This window comes from Eptesicus fuscus, chromosome 16, assembly GCF_027574615.1.
Source record: "Eptesicus fuscus isolate TK198812 chromosome 16, DD_ASM_mEF_20220401, whole genome shotgun sequence".
NCBI lineage: Eukaryota > Metazoa > Chordata > Mammalia > Chiroptera > Vespertilionidae > Eptesicus > Eptesicus fuscus.
In genome coordinates, this window is record NC_072488.1 from 12,560,900 (window position 1) to 12,583,000 (window position 22,101).

The 22,101-nt window shown below is 42.1% G+C and overlaps 1 protein-coding gene across 2 annotated transcripts in view; it reads left to right on the forward strand.

Annotated features, from left to right (window-relative positions):
- BABAM2 (BRISC and BRCA1 A complex member 2) overlaps positions 1 to 22,101 on the forward strand; it is a 356,468-nt gene that overhangs the window by 198,583 nt on the left and 135,784 nt on the right. The window lies entirely within an intron of this gene.

Consider the following 22,101-nt stretch of genomic DNA (forward strand, 5'->3'; position numbering starts at 1 on the left):
AGCAACCATTTCCGGACTGGGCTGGGATGTGGGCCGCATTTTGCGCCATGGGGTCTCGGCAGCATCAGCTGCAATTTGGTGGGCTTTTGCTCCAGGGTGGTGGTGGGGCCTGTGTCCCACTTGGGGGAAGCCGAGTGTTGCTTTGTGGGCACCAGGTCTTCAGTGCCATTTCTCTGTAAATGGCCAGTGCACATCACAGCATCTCCTGCGTTGAGCTTTTGTCCCCTGGTGGTCAGTGCGCATCATAGTGACTGGTCGGATGGTTGGACACTTAGCATATTAGCCTTTTATATATATAGATTGCACTTTCTAGTTTAAAAGTGCATTCTCCACTATTATATTTGCAAGCTAGATAGGGCAGGTATTGTCATCTCTGTTTTCTAGGGTTAAAATCGATATTTAAAGGACTTGCCAAACTCTCACAGCCTCTCCTGCAGATCTGAGCTGGATGCAGGGTTTCTGGGCCTGTCTCCTCATGCTCTTTGCCCTGAGGACGCTGTGCTGTTGCTGCTTTCTTCAGCTCTTCTTATTCCTTGCTGTTGGCTCTTCGGATTTTTACTTCAGGGCTAAACGTCTCCAGTAGAGAACTCAGCATCCCTCTCAGGCTGCTCTAGTCAGTGTTCTTGGCACTTTGGCCTCGACAGCCCTCTTACTTCAGCAAATTGGCACCTTAGGACAGGCTCCTGCCATAGCATATTTATCAGTGAATTGGTACCTTTGCATATTTTGCAAAGTGAACGAATGCTTTCAAGTATTAATCTTGATGGTTAATAATCATATTTTTTTATAGTGTCATTTCATCAGAAGCATATATTATCTGCCATTATATAGGGGAAGTTAACTAGCTAAATTACTTGTCTGAAATCTCAACAATCACAGCAGAAGAGGGGAGAAGGAAGTAATTTCTTTGAGTTTATATGAACCAGACAGTGTACTAGTGCTTTAAATATATGATCTCATTTAATTGCAAGAATCCTATGTAGTAGATGATGTTTTATGTTTTGCAGGTGAAGAAACGGTAGTTCAGACAAGCTAAGTGACTTACACTCCAAGGAAAAGGTAGAGGGAATATTAAAAGCTTGACTTCTCTGAATCCAAGGCTTATGTTCTGTCTACTATCCTGCACACTCTCCTCTCACAGAGAGTGCCATTTTCAGGGCTTATAACAAACAGAAGATCGCCTTGGACACAGGTGATAGGTGGGGAAGGAGAGCTGCAGTACAGCCATTTCTTTTTCCTGACCCCCGCCAGGAAGGAGTTAACTCACGCCTTGCTCTTTCCTCTAAAGATCATGGATCTGTTGACAAGTGCTCTGATGTAAGTTTGAACTTGTAACTTATTGCACTGAGGGGAACTAAGAGTGGTCTGTGTTAAGGGCGGGCCTGTTCATAGACATCGCCCATATGAGCAGGTGTAAAGCTCTTTGGAAAGAGCCATTCTCTCCTGGAAGTCAGGGAGGCCAGGAGAGAGCACCAGCCCAGGGGCAGGGGCACTGTGTTCTGGCCCGTTGCCGCCTTTAGCCATGTGACCTTGGGTTGGTTCCAGTTCTCCCACCAGAAAACATGGGAACTGAATGACCCTCCCAGCACCCGCAGTTTTATTATCATTCATAGAAATGTCTTTATCATGTTATAGGAAAAGCATCTTTAGAAAACAACGCCGTGAGAATGATGGCAAACGCCTTGGTACTTAAGGACCTTGCCAGTTAAGAACCTAATGTTAACAGCTCCTAGAGGTCTGACTATTTAAGGAAAATAGGGGCCACCGAAGGTCATGTTCTAATCAGATTGGTGAATAGTGTTGAGGGTCTTTAATGTACCTATGACTTTTGTTCTTACTCTGTTGGATCTAAAGTAAATGTGCATGAGGTTTTGAAATTCTCTCGGACACTATGTCGCATCGCATCTCCTTCCATTGACACCCAGTGACGGTGATGTCTTGTTCCACACACATGCTCCAGGCTGCTTTTCAGGCAAGGACTAGTTACAGTATAGTCAGATTTTCCTACAACAGTACTTAAATAGTGAGCTGAAACTAATAACCAATGACTAATATTTATGTAATAAATATGAGAAAAACTATAATTTAGAGCCAGATAGTTCAGAATACTTTTATACAATTTGTTCCTTCCCATAATCTACCTCGCGATTTCCTAAGTAGAAAATTCAGTTTGCGTCTTTCCCTGAAGTGAAGAGCTTCCAGGCCTTTGTTGGGACATGAGACCCCTTTTGGTGTCGGGGGTTTTAACACAGATTTTCCTCACTATTATGGGCACCAAACACCTCAGCAGAGATTGGGCAGGTTGGCCTGGTGTGACCACCAGGTTCTTTGTATAGCACTGTAAATAAATGACAAACCGAATTGTTCTAGGCGCTGTTTTTATTTTCAAACAATGAAATTAGAAGGTGTAATCCAAATGAATCTGTCATGTTAGAATATATAAGAGTAAACTTTGTGATTAGGAATGTTTTCCTGAGTCATTTTAACTAGAACACACTGCCCACGGCATCACTCCTTTGCATCCTCAAAAGATCCACACTTAACATTTAGCAACCTACCACTTAGAGGTTTAAACTCCTGTTGTAAACAATTTAGAATGAGGATCCATGGACCCCTAGTGGCTTTGACCCCAGCCCCTCTGCCCTGGCTTCCTGGAACTGCCACGTCATATGCCCCAGGGCGTTGGAACTTTTTTGCCACCTTTCAAGTGCTTCCCTCAGTGGGGCTTTTAGGACTCCCACCCCGACCCCTGACCCTGGTACATTCGGTACTTCTCAGCTCTGGCCACTGGCCTCCATATGGGCTTTGATTTCCCTCCAGGCCAGTCCTTCCCCAGGGAAGAGGTCCCCCAGCTCAGGGGGTCTTGCCCTTTCTCCAAGTCTAGCCTGGGCCTTGTTTGGATTTGGTGTGGGGAGGGGAGCATTGCCAAGGCTGGGGGACTTCATCTGCTTCATAGTGAAGGAGCCGGAGGCAAGTGGTTGGGAAGGCAGAAGTAGGCACTGGGGAAGAATTGGAGAACCAACCACTGGAGAGAGCCCAGGATGGTGGAGCTGCTCACCCACTCTGCAGTCATGCTGTTGGCCAACAGAAATATCGGGTTGTGAAAATAGTATAATTCCAGGATATCCAAAGCCTGTCACTAGTAAGTTTCTCTTGCTGGGACAGGGAAGGGAAGGCCTCACGGGAGAGGTGCTACTCGAGCAGTCTTAAAGGATGGTCCCAACCACTGAGACTGGAGCTCTAATCACAAATGCAGTTTATTCGGCCACACCAGGAGTTTTACATCACGCCTGTGTGCTGCTTACTCCTGGCCAGTAGTGCAGTATGTAATTTAGTTGTTGGAGGGTGGGAGTGTGATCTGTTGCTCTGCAGAGCCATTCTCTGCTTTATTCAGCTACCTCTCTTCCACCTCGACTTGTCTTTGTAATAAAACTTGAGCAGTTCTGTGTGTTATTCTTAGTGGTTAACACTTTGATACATTAACACCTCATAACATTTCACTTGGAGTTCTTTTTTTCTCCCCCATGACTTTAGCATTTAAGAATGTAAAGACACATTAAAATGTTGGATCCTGTTTCTTGGATGCTCCTCCTCACAGAGGCTTATTCCCAAATGGGTTCTTTGCTCAGACTTTTTCTTTTTGTGGGCATTCAGTTGGCCTGTTGTTTGTCACACCTGTTCTCTGAGCTGCTAGGTGGTGCATTTGAAAATAAAAAGTGTACAACAATCACCTTTGCTATCTAAAAGGCCTTTCTTCTGCCTCATTCTGTTCCTATACATTTTGATATTGCATTTTTGAAAGTTTCTCAATTTAGCTTTTTGTTGCTGTTGTTGACTTTAGAATGAATCTAAATCCTAGCCACTTAAGTTGCTGCCTAATTGAAACTAAAAAATAATATGTCCCACTTCGTATTGCCGTCTTTGAGACCTCTAAATCTTTGTTGAAGGCGTTGAGTCAGAATCTTGCTGTTTTAGTCGATGGCTTTCTGGAACCTCAGAACAGTTCTTCTCGAAAGTGTGTTCAGCAGATCACCTGCACCAGCCTTGGAACTTTATAGTTTAGATGCCTTGAATCCATCCTATATCGACAAGTCAGAATATTGAGGGCTCAGACATCTGGATTTTTAAAAGCTTCATGGGTGGTTGTATGTACAAAACGTTTGCGAACCTCTGCCTTGAAGTTGGCTCACCACTTATTTATTTGGAATTTACTACCTAAATTTTTCCAGGACATACAATGGCTGCGTTTTGGCCTTTGTTTGGTCTATCTTTGATTTGAATTCCGTGAAGAATACCTTTTGCAATGAGTTGGGTCATACTTTCCCTGGTATTCAAGAGAGTTTCAGAGGTTAGACTCCAACAATGTTACCAAAGCCCGTCACTGGGCCCTCTTAGACCTAGTGTGTGTGGCACTTTGGAGGTAGACCAGGGCAACCGGCCTACACAGGATGCTTGGAAATCACCTGGGTCAGAGAGGACTGCTTAGTGTAGCAGTCACCAACTTTTTGGACCTCACGGACCACCAGTGGTCTGTGGACCACTGGTTGGCGACCGCTGGCTTAGAGCATTAGACATTAAACTCTAGCTAGTCTGAATTCTGGAGCCTTATAATAATAGTAATTAACATAATGATACTTTGTATTTCTCAAGTGTCTTTAAACTGAAAGCCTTAAAGTGCCTTATTAAACAGAGTATGCAACACCTTGGCAAGAGAGGTCAGTGTTAAATTCCTCATTTTTATAGATTTAAAACCTGAAGCTGAAGACGAAAGTTTAGCTTAGACACTTCTCTTGGATAATGACACCTCCAACTTGGAGAAATGGGAGTATTTCAAAGGAGACATTTGTGGTTTTTTAGGGGGTGGGAGAGTGGTGGTAGGGTGGTAGCTATTTTGGCACTTTAGGGTATATCCTGAGTGGAAAATAACATTTTTGGTTACTTTAACTAATGCCTTTAATGGCTAGAGAAGTTTAGCTGGAAAGCACCAACATTTTTCTTACTAGCATTTCTGTGCTTCAAATCCCATATTCCTCTGGATTCTTTATCTGCCTTGCCATTTCCTGGCCTTCATTATTTTTTAATTATTTATAAAGTCAGAGAATGTAAGAAAAAGGAAGAAGAACCTTCTAGAAAGGACCTTAAAGAGCATATCATCAGGCCCCTTTGTTTTTTAGAACAAGATACTTTAGTAAAGGTTAAGTAAAAGACTCACCCAAATGGCCGGGAAACTTTGGGTATGGCAGATAAGAAGTTCACTCTCTTAGCAAATTTCATTTATGCTGTACAGTGTCATAATCAGCTGTAGTCACCCTGTTGTACATTAGATCCTCAGAACCTACTCCGCTTAGAAGCATGTCCGTATCCTTTTACCAACTTCCCCTTGTGTCCCCCATCCCTCAGACCCTGGAACCACTTTGCTGCTGTTTCTGTGAGTTCTTTTTGTGTGAGCTTTATTATATATCTTTTCTCACATGAGTTGGAGTATGTATTAAATGAATACAGTTTAGAGTTGAGAATCACTTCAGGTCTTTCTGAGACCCTATTTAATTATCGCCATTTTTCCTTCTTTCACCTCAACTTTTGATCCTGTGGTGTTTCCTTGTATTACCACCTTAAATTTTCTTCCATTTGCTTTTTATGTATTCTTCTTATTCTCTTTCTTTTGCTTTTATGAACTAATACTGTTATGAAGACCAATACTTTAGAAAAAGCAGATCTAATTAAAGGATAAAGAAAAAAAGTACTGGGAGACCTATGGAATATTTGAGTTTGTTTGTTTTTTAACACTTCAACAGCTGTGGAAATAGATAATTCTTTATATCACCATCTTCCACTTAGGTTTGTTCGGCTGCAGGTGTATGCATAACTAGTATTGCTCTTATGGGAGATTTGTGGTGACTTTTGCCTTACAAGTAAAATGAACAGTTCCTAACCTAAGAGGTTAAGAATTTGAAGAAAAGAGGATAGGAAATTTATTCATTTATTCATCAAATAATTGATTGCTAGAGAGAAATCGTCTCTTTATAGAGTACTACACCATATTTTAATGCAAGCTGATGAGACTCCTGGGGATTTATGCAACGTTGTTCTTCATCGTCATACTAAAATGACCGAGCTAATGGTACTCAGTAAATGTACAAGAACTTGAGAAAAATGGAAAGGGCCATACAAAATCCTTGTATTAGTGATTTCTTACTCAAAACAACTCAGTTCTATAAAGATTTATTGGGAATCTAAAAAATAAATACCAGTGTACTAAGGACCAGGTGCTATAGGAGAAAGGTAGAAAAAGTGAGGGACCTAGTATATTCATTCTTGCCTGTGGGGAAGAAAAAGTATGGTGTAGGCACAGAAACACTAACCACATAGTTCCCCATACTAACCACCAGGTGGGGCTATCAGCCACAGGCAGCGCAGTTGCTGTTCAACTGGTTTCCTGCTGGGTAGTAGGAGGTGGAAGAAGTGTGAAACTAATTATTGTATATATGGGTAATTCATTAATACAAGGTACCTCTGTTAGGCAAAATATTTACCTATATTCTATAGGTCACTGCTGTTTTTACCCCTTCTTCTGAGAAGAAAATTAGAGTAATTTGATTAGATTTTAAAATGAAGTAATGCTAGTTATTAGCTTTCTGATGCTTACATATTTATTTTGGGGCAAGTACAGATATATTTGTCTGAGCATATGTACTCAGAGTTAAGAGAGAGCATAAGAAAAGTTATTTCTTACTTTCTCTGCCTATAATCTTGCCTTCCTAGTTAATTTCTACTTCTTCAAAATTCAGCTCAAATGTCACCTCTTCTCCAAAACCTTTCTTGGCACCCTTCTAACAGACAGAATTAAGAATGCTCTCTTTTCTATGCTTTCATGGCTATTTATTCTCTATAGTTCTTATCTCATTGAGTTATTAGTTTTTTTACCTATCTATCTCTGCCACTAATTAGAAGATTCTTGAAACTATATATTATTTATATTTCTATTAGAGGCCCGGTGCACGAATTTGTGCACTGGTGGGGTCCCTTGGCCAGGCCAGCGATTGCGACAGATCAGGGCCGGCCAGCCGGGGGGAGGGGCCACGGGAGATTGGCCAGCCATGAGAGGTTGGCTGTGGGTGCACTGACCACCAGGGGGCAGTTCCTGCATTAAGCATCTGCCCCCTAGTGGTCAGTGCACATCATAGCGACTGTTCAACTGGTTATTCGGCCGACCAGTTGTAATGGTCACTTAGGCATATATATATATATATATATATATATATATATATATATATATAAACTAATATATGGACTAGGGGCTCGATGCATGAAATTTGTGCAAGGGGCTCGGCCCTTGCAGCTGTGGTGGCTTGCCTTGGCCCTCGCAACCCTGGCTTTGTCCAGAAGGACATCTGGTTTAATTAGCATATAATGCTTTTATTATTATTAGGGGCCCAGTGCACGAATTCGTACACCTTGAAAGGTGTTGGCCGCGAGGCTGCGGAGGGCAAAGGGGTGAGTCTTGGCCCATCCTCCATGCCCCCGCCCGTCCCCCCTCATCACGGCTCCTGGTCCCCTGTCACCGCTCCCACGCGCTGACAGCGCTGGCCCCACTCGCACCCGCTGACGGTGCAGAGCCGTTGGGGCCGGCGCCAGCAGTGGGTGCAAGTGGGACTGGTGCTGTCAGAGGGTGTGAGCACCAGGCGGGACCGCAGTGTGCAGGAGCAAAGAATTTTCAGTAACCACCAGAGGCTCACCCTGATGACAGCAACTGGTGCCCTGGCGCCGGTCTGGTGCCCCGCTCACCTGCTGCACCATCCCGCCGCGGCCGATGCCCACCATGTTCTGTGCTCTGCCGTCTGCTGCCAACGCCCACCATATTCCACACGCACCCCCTGGTGGTCAGTGCATGTCATAGTGACTGGTTGTTCAGTTGTTCCGCTGTTCGGTCTATTTGCATATTAGGGTTTTATATATAGCTACCCACTGCTGAGTACAAAACTGAGCACTCACAGAATAAGCAACTCTTAAATATTTGTGAATTACAGTTTTTCATAGACTATTTACAGAACATTAAGTAAGTAACAGAGCAGTCTTCCCCAGGATTATAAACTATCAGGAGTCAGCTTACAAAATAAGTGATTTTAGAAGACTTTTAGAAAGTAGTATTTATCTTAACAGTGAAAGGGTTAGAGGATTAGTTCCAAGGACCATGCAATATATAAGGTTTATCTTATCTTACCTTAGGTCTACTCCCAGTACAGCAGATGTATGGAATTTTAAGGCTTATTTGGAATTTTAACTCTGTGGCTTATTTGGAATACATTTATTTCTTACTTTAATTGAAACAATATAGATCTTTTGCTTAAATGAGTTTAAGTAGTTCAGGCCAAATTTGATTCTATATTACAAATTTTTAAGTGGAATTTAATGGGAAATATGATTCACTCCATTCGGTTCACTTGATAGAAATCTTTTCCCTGGCCAACTTTTCTTTAAAGAGGATTATGTATTTCTCTTTAGAAAGTAAATGTATTGGTCTATAATTCTTAGGCTTCTGTGAGAATGAAAATAGTAAGCGCTTTAAACTAATGGAAATACTTTTTTATTTCCTTATAAAAATGATATCCCAATGATCTCCCTGTGTATGGAAAATTTCCATTTCTCTAATCTTGACTGGAAAAGTTTCTCCAGGGCAATTTAGAAAACTAAAGAAAAGTATTTCATCATCTTCAGCAAACATTTATCAAGTGCCTGCTCTGGGAAGGTCATATTCCCAGTCCCTTGGAAAAACCCCACTCATCCAAAGGTGAGACTCCTGGCAACCCCCTGGAAAAGAGCCTTGATCACTGGACACAGAGACAGGGAGTCTGTGTAGCTAAAGAACCCATTTTTAAAATGCACCCAGCTATTTTGTTTTATACTGACCTATTTGGTTAGCCTATCTTTACACCCCTGGCGTATATAAAACAACAGATTAAGGATAAGTAGGCTGCTATGGATAGACATGCTTTGATAACAACAAAAAAGGAGCTATAGAAAGCAGGAAAAAACAAACAAAAATACAATGTATTAACTGACATCCTCAGTGATGGCTCTACATCATCAATAGAATTGGTACCAAAATTCATTAATTCTGTTTGGCAAACTAAGGGCATGAACTATGGGCTCAGACAGGCCTGGCTTCTGATCTCAGATACAATGATATAATCATGAATAATTCACCAAGTATTTAAGGTGAGCTTTTCTTCCATGTCAGAAATATCATGAAAACAAACAAGTGGAAAGGTATCTCTCACAAGTATGACAAGTTAACATCCTTTCTATATAAAATTGATCAGAAAATTTCATTGTAAAAGGATAAAGAATAATGTTATTCAGTTTTCAAAAGACAAAATAAGGCAATTAATGAATATGGAACAATGTTCACCCTCACGTAATGATCCAAAGATTCAACATTAAAAACAACAAAATACTTGCATAAGATTTAACTCATTAGGATGGTAAAACTTTACAAATAAATTCTAAATGAAGAAACTCACAAAGGGAGAAACGACAGATCCAGAGGCAAAACCCAAATGCTGCTTGTATAACATTCTTTCACTAAGGCAGCTGCCACTTTATGCTTCTTAGTGGCCCTAAAGCTACAGGTAGCGAAGGTGGTTTCAGGTAAGGAACTCCTGGTCACCATCTGGATCTCCCTAAGTTTCCAGTAGTGTGATTTCTTAGAGTTAGCAATATTCCCACTTGTTTTGTATTCCCCATTTGTTGGACCTTTATGCTCTCTGTTTGGTTCATTATTTGTAAGCCAAATTCTTACTACCAGTTAATAATGCGGATTTTGTAATCCAAGAAAACACGATAATTTCCAGAGAAACACCAAAAGTGCTTTATTCAAAGGAATGTCCATTGCTAGCTACACATTTCCCCATCTTTCAGGTAATTTGTGGATACCGTCCTAATAGAACTTTTCTTGTTTTGAGGCAAACCATTCAGAGACCCAATTTTCCACTTCTTCGTATGTTTTGAAGGGCTGCTCAGAAAGTGCGTGTGCCATCGATCTGAACAAGTGGTAACCTATCTGAAGGAGCAAGGTCTGGTGAATACAGCGGGTGGGTTAATACTTCCCAGGCAAGATCTTTTTAACGTGTCTTTAACTGGTTTTGAAGTGTGTGATGGTGCGTCATCATGAAGCAAAATTACTTTGCTGTGTCTTCTGGCCCATTCTGGTAGTTTCACAATCAAAGTGTGGTTCACATTGATTATTTGTTGTCGGTAGTGATCAGTATTAAAGGTTTCACCTGGTTTTAGAAGCTCATAATACACCACACCTTCCTGATCCCACCAAACTCAGAGCATTGTCTTCTTTCTGAAGCAATTTGGCCTTGCAGTCGATGTTGATGGTTGACCTGGATCAACCCATGATTTTGTGCGTTTGGGATTCTCAAATCCATTTCCATCGCCAGTCACAATTTGATGCAAAAAAGACTTTCTTTCATGCTGTGGAAGCAACATTTTACTGATGAGTTTTCGGTTTTCCATTTGTCTTTCGTTCAGTTGATGTGGCACCAATTTTCCTTCCTTTAAAATCTTTCCCATTGCTTGTAAATGATCGGAAATTTTTTGCTGAGCAATGTTTAAACTTTCTGCAAGTTGTTTTTGAGTTTGACATGCATCTTCATCCAATAATCTTGTAATTGTTGGTCTTCAAACTTTTTTGGTTGACCTAGACGTTCTTTGTCTTTCACTTCAAAATCATCACTTTTAAAGTGTTTAAACCAGTGTTCACAAGTATCTTGAGATGGAGCATGTTCACCATAAGCTTCCTGAAGTATACGATAACTTTTTCTTCAAAATAAAGTAATGAATTAAAATTTTCCAAAAATGTTCTTTTTTTGGCACAAAATTTGACATTTTTAAGCGTAAGAATATCTATGATGTTAACACCTTCAGAAAATTTGACATATGAAATTTTGAAGCTTGCTGTCAATACAACAAAATAGCATACATATCAAATGCATATATATCAACATATGTGTAACTCCATCTATTGAAAAAAAAATCCTCATTATTAACCGGTACACCTAGTAATGTCGCTTGAGCCTTCTACCCTTTTTCTTGATACTACTTGTTAATATAGCTTTTGCCTCATTATTGTTATGAGTGCATGATTTATAGTTTAGGTTTTTGTGGAAGGTTTTTTTAAATAGAAAAAATTTAAAGTTGGCAGAGTAGGACAATTTTGCTTATTCTCATTAGTGCCACTGTCCTTTCTTTCTCTGTATCAATTGATCAACAGTGGTTTAAGCTGTGTGACAGCCTCAATCCTGCTGTTTAGTTCATGCCTGAAAATTTTACTGGTATGGAAAGCATCTTGGGAGCTTTAACATCATCAACAAGATTCTCTTCATTTGAATGGCTGAGGGAGAAAAACATTTGATCTGAAATTCCTACATTCTGAGTGAATTGATCTATGTAAAAGCATTTCAGGCATTTCTATTTATTTGTTTTGTAAGAAAAATGTATAGCTCTTCATTTTTTTCAACGAACATATTTAGGTGCCTTTCCAATGCCAGTCACTCTGCTACCACTGTCCCAGGGTGTAGAGTAAGAATGCAGATGTCCGGCCCATGAGAAGAATGTGGTCTACTCGGAGAGCCCAGCACTCCAGTGACTCGCTGGAACAGTGTGATGACGTATGTCTGTGCTGGAGGCATGCACCACCCAGCTAGCCTGCACGCTCTGAACTCTGCCTGCTTGAGGACCAAGGATCCTCAGAAGAGGCGGCTTCTGACTAGGACACTGAAGGAAGAATTGAGTTTTTTCCAGAAGGTGAAGGAGTGGATGGGCATTCCCGACCGAAAGGGCATGTGAACTAGACCAGAGGCAAGCGTACGCCTGACCAATATGGATGTTTAATCCTGAGTGGTCCTGACCATAGCTCAGTCATTAGTTAGGTAAAGGGTAATGATCCAGAAGGGTTTCACATCCTCAAAAACACACCAAAAAAAACCCTCAGGAAATTGTGGGTGTTCAGTGTGTTCTTTCTCTGCTGGTCCTATGCTCAGAGCTTACTGTGTGTTTAGGTCCCTCGGCCACTAGCCAGCTGTGTGAACACCAGCCAGCTGTGTGACTGTCTCTTCCCACATTAGGGCGACGGCATTTTCCCTCTCACTCAGCCACAGTGTTGGGCTGCAGAGGCAGCAGTTTAGAGGGGCCCACACCCAGGCATGTACGCACAGTCACCACACGCACAGTCACATAAATGTGCTTTTTTGTATTCCCTTCCATCATTCTTAATAAAAAATTGAGCTCTTGGGAAGTACTTTCTAAATATTTGGTGGCTTTTTTTTTTTTTTGGCACAAGCACTAGAATCTAGCACATACAAATATTACATACACATTTATCCAGAGAACATGGAGAGGGACTCAATAAATTGTTTTTAAAAAATAGAGTGGGTACATGGGACATTGTAATGAAATAATGAGTGTGGGCTAATGAGCAAAGGATGTGATTTGGTGGCTGTTAGAAAGTGATGACGAGGATAGTTTGGAAAGTACAGAAACATGTGGTCTAAGAGTTGTCAGAATCTGGTACATGACAGATTTCTACTACTCATGCACACCCCCCCGCCCCCCCCCCCCACCCGCTTTCTAATTTAATGTAACTTAGTCAAATTTCTGGAGACTACTGCAAAGTTAAAACTATTAGGTGTGGTACGCTGGATTTATTAAAAGTGGTTTATAGTCGCAATGATCCCAAGTTTTCTAGTCGTGAAGAGCCAGCTTCCCAATAGATTCCCCTTGGAAAGGCTCATAACTGAGGAATTATTTAAACCAGCCAGACATTGTCAGGGAATTGTGGGTAGGCAGTTTTCTTTTTAAGTGGCTTATAAAGCATTTGAAAAATGCCGTTGCAGAGCAAAGAGCACATGTCTAACCATTGCCCTTTTTGGGGAGGGACAGTGGTTGGCACATTCTTGTTTTGAGTGGCAAGCACCCCCAGGATTGCCCTGTGACCCCTAGGGTTCTTGGAGTGGCTCCGGGGTCCAGGTTGGAGCTGGAGGAAGCCAGGAATCCACTCTACCGAGCAGGTTTCTAGTGCAGAGCTTGGGCATAGTGATGGGGACATGAGTTGGGCTGGGAGTACTGGAAAGCAGGTATTTGATAAAGATTGGGTAAAGATCTGCCAATTTATTTTCCCCATTTTCAGAGTCTCTGATTTAGTCCAATCTCCCAAAGTATCTCAAAGGTCCTTCCTCATTTTATCCTGGAACTCCTTAGAACCCACACTCGCCTTCCACTTTGAAGCAAGGGTTGGCAGAGCTCTGTGGCAAACCTGCCCGGGATCTTACCCTGAACCCCCTGAAGCAGTGCTGAGCCCTGCATTCAGAGTCTGAAAGGGAACACAGCGGGTGTGTCCTTATTGGCACGGGTCCCCCTCCAGTTTGCTCTTTGTGGTCAGAGACTCTTGCACAGCAGTTACTCAATGCTAAGCTGGCACAGCTGCAGCTCATTTAACCACTCGTGCATTGAGTGAGGCACTAGTTCCATTTTGCAATTGGAGTAAACTAAGGAATGGGAACTTTAATTATTTTATTTAAAGCCAGAAATGGACTGATAGATCTAGGACCAAATATTTGGACGTCTTATTGTTTGCTTTCAATTTCAAATACAATTCCCTTGACTGTACTGTTTCCTGCACCCTTAATTAGCAACAGTCTAAATTTTAGCTATTGCAACCCTCTCTTCAGAAAAGTCACTGATTCCTAAAATGAATACCAGTGGTTTCAAATGAAGTCTTTTGAATTCATGATCAAGTGACGAGGAGTTGCAATCATTTAAGCAGAAATGATTTAGAAATTTGAAATATACTTTTGCTTTTTCTATGCTCCCTCCTGTAAGTGTTTAGGCCAAGAGAAGAAAGTGCCCTCTTGGGGCTCTGAGTGCAAGACTCACAGCAGGGCAGGAAAGATAAAAGGCACCTGAAATGTGCGCCGCTTTCTGCAGGAGAGCACTGTGAAAGGCAGGAACTGGGAGGATGGTTCAAGTACAGACCCCAGCATCAGGCAAACCTGTGCTTGGGTCCAATACTTACCAGCTGAGTAATACTGGACAAGTTCCTTAGCCTCTCTGTGCGTCAGGTTGTCACCTGTGAACTGGACCTAAGGCTAGTTGTGAGGACTAGTGGGGTTGAATGATGCAAAGCTCTGAGGGTAGTGCCTGGCACACGCCACTACACGTAGGCAGCACCCAGTGATCAGAGCTCCCTGCTCCGGGCCAGGCTCCTTCGAAGTGCTGTTACACATGTTGCCTCATTTCATTTCCCCACCAACCCGCCAGGTAGTCCTCTTTCTTCCATGGTTAGAACAGTGTTAGTGGAACATTTGAATTTTTAAGCATCTTGACTGAGTATGGCACTGCATCGGTGACATTTTGATAGCTGTCAGTACATGCTTCAGTTCCAGCATCTTTCAGCACTTTCGGAAGCATCAACCTTTACACATTGGGGCTTCTCCAGCAGCAATTATAGCCACAAATGAAGAAAAGCTATACATGTCCCCATGAAATATCATTGAGATTTGTGTCACAGGCCTTTGGTGACAAAGACTTGCTTAACTGCTAGATGTCAGCTTCTTTTTCCCCTTCAGATAAAATTAAACTGAAGTAACCAATCCATACGAATAAATGGTTTGTTCAATCACAGTTCGGTAGAAAATCACAAGTGGTACCAAAGATCTTTATTTATAAACATTTTTATTGTGAATATGTGGACAGATAGAGTGGAGTGTCTCAAAGGAAAGGTGTTGGAACTGTGCTTTGGGGCCAGCCTATGGCATTTCCCCTGGCGAAGTCTTTGCTCTTCCCCACACGCTTTCCCGCCTGCAGCCACCCTGCTTCCTCTGTGACCTTCTGACTGTGAAGCTCTGAGCGCTGGTACTTGTTCCAGCCAACTCAGCAGGTGGACCAGCCACACTGGCCACTCTCAAAATGATTTTGTTAAATGGGGCCTCTTGTGTAGACATGTAGAGAGCTATATGTCTGGGGGTCGGGGGCATTTTTCTGGACTTGAGGCAGGTCACAGAAAATGTATGTCTGAAAAAACACCCAATATGACTTTGATGATCAGGGTGCTATGGTTATCATGCCTTTACCTCCTTGTACAGATCCCACGGAGCTAGAAACGGAAGTCCAGTCTGTTTGTCTGGTATTTAATAAAATGCCTGGTTTAGACAGCAATGCCATGAGAATAATGAAAAACTGACATCTCTGGGCCTTCGAGAAATAAAAGGGAAGTAAATTAGATGGCAGAGCAAAAGTTTTGACCACAGCCAGAAAGAAAGATGAGGGGTGAGGCAAAGTCTGTCTCAATCTTAACTCAGTGTACCCCAAGGAGTGAAACTTGTGTAAGATGGACTGAGCTGATGGACCCGGGTCAGAGGGCTCAAAGTGGCCCACGTGGCCCAGTACTCTAAGGTGAGAGGATCTAGTTTCTTGAGAAGGGGAATTAAGACCACCCGCCCCTTGGAAACCACCCGCTGAAAATGGCTAGATTGTTCCCATCAAGCTTCATCTCTAATCCCACAGCTATTACTTCTACTTGGTGGGGGAGGCAGAAACTACCAGGTGATACTGGAGATTGGAGAAGAATTTTCCCACGGGGATCTCTCCTTAACAGAACTAGACTCAGTGACTGATTGCAATGGGCACATCGAACAAACTCTTTTAACTTATTGTACTGAGTTTCTTGATAGCAAGGGTCATAGGAATGGAAAACAGATGCTAATCCCTCTAACTGCGAAAGGGCTGGTCACTTTGATGACAGCAGTAAAACATAATGCTGGAAACCTGTGCAAATAGAGCAAGGCCGTTCTGCATGTACCTGCAGTTGGTATTTGTTCTTCCCTTCGATGTGGTTTTTGTCATGTCAAACACAACTGAGTGAGAGTTACTCCCCCTCAGCCCCAACTGAAGTCAGTGGAGTGCGTCCTGGCCTAGAATAGGCCTCTTTCTGGGCCAGTGTCTGGGCCGCCGGGCAGTGGAAGCACAAATACAAGCCTCGGGCACATGAGGACACACAGGCCACAGAGCCTGTCAGGGGCTCTGTCCTGTTCCGAATGAACAGATGTTTATCCCACAACATTTTTCTTCTTGGGGTTTGTCCAATGCACTTAAAAAAACACGTTTATACTAATTATTCCCTTTTGCTGCCTTTGCTTGTTTTGTTTTGCTCCTTTCTTTTTTCCATACATTAAGCTCTGTTCGTGCAAGGAAATTCTGCCCAGCTGCTTTCTGGAACAGACCCTTCCATAGCTTAACCAGGAACCCTTTGTTCTTGGAGCGGAGCGGAGCTCAGATTGCCTTGTCACGTGTATCTTGGCGTTTCTTCCCTGCAGTTTATAGACTTTTTAAAATCCCTTTTCTTTTTATCCCAAAGATGGTCAGCCTCCACAACTTTTCCAAAAGTAAATGACTGCAGACCCCTTCACTTTTGGGGGTTTTCTCCTGTGGTTTAGTTAGTATTTTATTCAGTGGGCACTTACTAAGCATATACTAAGTTTGGTGAATACCATACCCTGTACCTGGCATTAAAGAGAGAAATTAAACCCTTTTCTCAGTCATTAGTTTGTTTATACTTTCATTTGTTATTCATTTCCTTCATTCAAGAAATACATTTTTTAGCTTCTACTGTGTACCAGGTCTGCGCCAGGTGCAGAGGAATCAGTAATGAGCAAAACCAGACATGGTCTTTGCCTTCAAGGAACTCCCAGTATAGTCGGGGGAAGACATGTAAGAGTTCATTGCAGTTCAGGGTGATGCTTGCTATAATAGTAGGGCGTTCAAGGTTGTTTGAGGAGTGGGAAGAGTATAATTGGCTCTGCCTCAGGCATCAAAATCACTTCACAGAGTACCTGTCATGAAGGTATTCTGGACAGAGAACAGTGTATCCAGAGACAAGGAAGTGGGAATGTGTGTAGAAAATGGCCATTGGTTCAGTGGGGTCGGAATCTCGGTGCAAAAACGGGAGATTGAGGAAATGAAGCTGGAAAAGTAAGATGGCAGCCAGTAAAGGTCATTCTGCATGCCACGTTGAAAAATCTAGAGTGTGTCTTACCTAAAAGTGGGCAGGGAAGGCCTTTATGCAGCGAAAATCCACGCTCGGTGCTGTGGGCTGATTGTGTTTCTCCAAAGTCACATTTGAAGTCGTGACCTCCAGTATGTCAGAATGCAGCTGTATTTGGAAATGGGGTTTTTAAAAAGGTAATTAGTTAAAATGAGGGTGGGCCCTAATCCAATATGACTGGTGTCCTTACACATAGAAATGAGGACACAGGCATATACAGAGGAGGGCCATCTCTAAGTCAGGGAGACAAAGGCCATCTCTAAGTCGGGGAGAGAGGCCTCAGAACCAAACCAGCTCTGTCAGCACCTTGATCTTGGACTTGTAGCCTCTAGAACTGTGAGGAAATAAAGTTCTGTTCTTTTAGTCAGTAACTAGAGAAAGAGTTTCAATGGAAATGTTTAAGTGGGTTAACAAAGGAGAACATTTTCAAGTATCTTTAAGGACTTCAGGAATACATTTATTTATAAGCAATCAATACTTAATGACAGGTCATTTTAATCCAGTGATGGCGAACCTATGACACGCGTGTCAGCACTGACACGCGTAGCCATTTCTGATGACATGTGGCCGCTGAAATGGCCACATGCCGAGAATGAAACATTTGCGAAATAATGTTTTTTCCTCAAAGTGACACACTACCCGAGTTATGCTCAGTTTTTTGGTGAAGTTTGACACACCAAGCTCAAAAGGTTGCCCATCACTGTTTTAATCTATGTGTTAAAGCAATTTGCTAAGTCCCTTTGAGAGCCGACACTTTATTGCCTGAGATTCAGTTACTCTATATATTCCAAAGCAGTTAACCTATAAAATCGAAATAATAATAATGTTCAGATACTAAGTGTTTTTCCTGAACTGGCTTACTTAATCTGCATTTCTGCCCATGAGGTGGGTGCCATTAATATCTTCTTTATTACTGATGATGAAACAGAAGCTTAGAGAAGTTAATAATTTTCCCAAGACCATACAACTAGTAAATGTCAGAGCCAAATTCTTCTATTTATCTGAATAAATGAGGGTTTTCAGTAATATTTGGAAAGAATTTCTTGGACCCCATCCAAGGGTTTTTTTGTTACAGAAGCCCAAATGGAACTGAAAGTAACAAACCCACTTTGACCTAAAAGGTGTTTCTGTGGTCTAGACTCAGAAGATACCTTAAAAGAAGGTTCAGCCCAGCACTGAGCCATCTATACTAATAAAAGCCTAGGTGGCCCTCGCACCCTCACATCATCACAAGATGGCCGCCCCACATCGTCACAAGATGGCCGCCACAAGATGGCTGGCAGGGGAGGGCAGTTGTGGGTGATCAGGTTGGCAGGGGAAGGCAATTGGGGGCGAGATCAGGCCAGCAAGGGTGGGCAGTTGTGGGCGATCAGGCCGGCAGGGGAGGGCAGTTGGTGGCAAACAGGCCAGCAGGGGAGGGCAGTTGGGGGCAATCAGGCTGGCAGGGGAGTGGTTAGGGGCAATCTGGCAGGCAGGCTAGATTAGTGGTTAGGAGCCAGCAGTCTCGGGTTGTAAGAGGGATGTCCGACTGCCGGTTTAGGTCCAATCCCTGCGGGATCAGGCCTAAATCAGCAGTCGGATATCCCCTCAGGTGTCCCAGATCGGAGAGGGTGCAGGATGGCTGAGGGACACCCCTTCAGTGCACGAATTTCATGCACCGGACCTCTAGTTTTATCATAAAGGGCCAGGGTTACCTGTGTAGGAGGGATAACATATATCCTTTCTATCTTTGGCTGGTATAAAAGTTGTATCCTTTGTACCAAATTAAATAATTTAGCCAGAATCTGATTTCTTTGGGAGGCCATTGCTTCCAGGCTCCTGTGCTATAATCAGTACATTTGGTACTTTTATAAGCCACAGGCTGCTACTTCTGGAAGTGTATGTGGCTTGGTGTGGTATCATGGCAGTTTACCTATCTGCTTTGTATGGGCAATGATCACGCCTAGTGGCTATGAATATTTTCCCTTTATTTATTCCAAATTCCCCCTTTTGAGGTTTTGAAAGTTAGGGGTATGCAAAAATGAAATGGTTTATGGTCCAAGGTCCTTATTACCTATTTCATTCAATGCACTGTTGAAAGTTATCATATTTATGATTCTTAGAGGACAAGAAGCTTAGTTCTGAGCAATTTTCTAATCTCTGAAACTTGTGTCTTAAATGGATTAGAATCCTCACTTCCTTTTTCTTTGTGTCCTGTCCAGGCCCTGATCTGGTAACTTCCCCTATGGTCCAGGATAGTTGCTTTCCCTTTTGCTCCCCAAATCAGTAAATTCAACCAAACTTTCAGAAATACAGCAACACTGTAGGTATGAGTTCAGTCTTATTGCTCAGTCATTTATTGGTTTGACACTAATGGCCTCTTTTATACTTCTACATGGTGAGGTGGGCTTCTGAGAAAACGGATGAAAAATTTAGCTGGGCTCCAATATGTGGGCTGCTTATCTTACTACTCACATTGAAGACCTGGCTAACTGTATTTAAAACTTTGCCTGCCAGTAAGGGTTGTGGGTCAGTTTTTAAGAGCCCTTAAGCCATATATTGGAATTTTATTTCAAGCTGTGGTAACAAAGTAAGCCTGAAACATGTTACTTTAATTATTGTTAGAGGTAGGTGTCTTTGGTTAAGGGGGGGGGGGGGGGGGGAGAGTGAGGTGGAACCACTTACATTTTAAAAGACATTTTTATTTTACTGTAAGTAAGCCCAATATGGATAACATTATTGCTTATTACCCATTCTGGAAGATAACTTGATGATATTTGTTAAATATTTTTTAAGGTACATGCCTATTTTTCCAGGATTTCAAAATATTGATATAATTCTAACCTGGATGGGGCCTTTGTCGCTTACAAGCATTTATTTACCTATAAAGATATTCTTCATGACCTCTTCAAAGAAACAATCCAAATACCCAGTAATAAGGGGTTAGATTAGTGTATTATGACATATCAGTATAACAGAGTCCCATTAGCCATTTTAAAAAATAAGTAATGTCATGGAAATGTATGTATAATACAGGGCATTCCAAAAGTCTTAGTTCAGTTTTAAGCTTTAATAACTTCAGAAGTATAAATGCTTCAGTTAAAAAAAATTATTAAAATTTTAAAATTATTTAAATTTATTTTATTTCACTCTGAATTTTGGGTAATTAATTTTTTTCAGATAACATTTATCAGAGGGACTGGAACAAAAAATTTGAAATTAAAAATGTATCTTTGAAATATTCCAAGTAATGTATAGTTTATAATCTTAAGCAGAAAAGTTATAAAACAGAAGATAAGTAGGGGTGATGATTTATTAAAGTAGACTTTTTGAACAATATGTGTGCAGTTTGACTCCAGTTATGTAAAATAAATATACTTCCATGCATTGGAAATAAAAAAGGAAGACTATACATCAGAATTAATAGTGGTGTTCTCTGGTGTGGTGGGATAATGAATTGTTTTAATTTTCTTCTGTGCTTTCCTCTATTTTTCAAGTGTTCTACAATGAACATGCACTACTTTCTATTCAGAAAAATGTTATTTGAATACTTTAAACAATACAGCCAATATTTTGACTTCTCTTATACCCAAAGTATCACAAGTAGTGTGTTTAAAAAGCTAGGAATATTAACTCCACCCACCAATTGCCATTAAAGTAATTAACTTAGATTTTAATGATGAAAATATAGAACAATTAAAATATAAGAAATATTCCTAGCTAAAAGTTATGCTACATCTATACAGTTGATTGATAGTGTCATAGTCTTAAGTTATTTTTAGATATTTTGAAATATAACAGAATCATATAACAGTTAGAGGTTAGAGGACTTTTTATTATTGTCTTGTATTTTATGGTTCTAAGACATTAAATCCTCTATACTAGTAAAAGGGTAATATGCTAATTAGACTGGGAGACCTTCCGGGAGACCTTCCGGATGTCCTTCTGGACAACGCCATGGTGGCGGGGCTGAGGCAGAGGCAGTTAGGGGTGAGCAGGCCAGGAGGGGAGGGCAGTTGGGGGTGATCAGGTCGGCAACGGGGGGCAGTTGAGGGTGAGCAGGCCGGTGGGGGGCAGTTGGGGGCAAGCAGGGCGGCAGGCAGAGTGGTTAGGGGCAATCAGGCAGGCAGGCAGGTGAGTGGATAGGAGCCAGCAGTCCTGGATTGTGAGAGGGAACAGGCCTAAACCAGCAGTCGGACATCCTCCGAGGGGGTCCCAGATTGGAGATGGTGCAGGCTGGGCTGAGGGACACCCCCCCTCCCCGTGCACGAATTTTGTGCACCCGGCCACTAGTATATAATAAAAGGCTAATATGCAAATTGTCCCCTTGACCAGGAGTTCACCTGGGAGTTTGACCATGGGGCGGGGCCAGCTGGCCAACTGCCCTTGGCCCCTTTCCCTGGCCGGCCCCACCCCTAATTGGCACCCCTCTACCCTAATTGAGGGCAGGGCCAGCCCACCAACCGCCCTTGGCCCAGCCCGATCAGCCCCGATAGGGGCGGGCCAGCCAGACCCCACTTGTGCATGAATTCATGCACCAGGCCTCTAGTAGATTCATAAGCATAAAGGAAAAGAATATAACTTAGCAATAAATTCATTTCTCCCTCAAATTTAAAAACTTTTATTTATTTTTTAAAAATATTTTTTTATTGTTGACAGTATTACAGATGTCCCCTATTTTCCCTCTTTCATCCCCCTCTGCTCAGCCCCTACCCCCCCAGGCCTTCACCACACTATTGTCTGTGTCCATGGGCTGTGATTATAAGTTCTTTGATTTATCTCTTCTCACTCCCCTCCTCCCCTGAGATATGTCAGTCTACTCCATGCCTCCATGCCTAGGGACTTACTTTGTTGCAACAGTCAATACATTTTGTTCATTAGATTCCACAAATAAGTGAGATCACCTGATATTTGTCTTTCTCTGATTGACTTATTTCACTTAGCATAATACCCTCCAGGTCCATCCATGCTGTCTCAAAGGGCAAGAGACCCTTCTTTTTTACAGCTGCATAGATTCC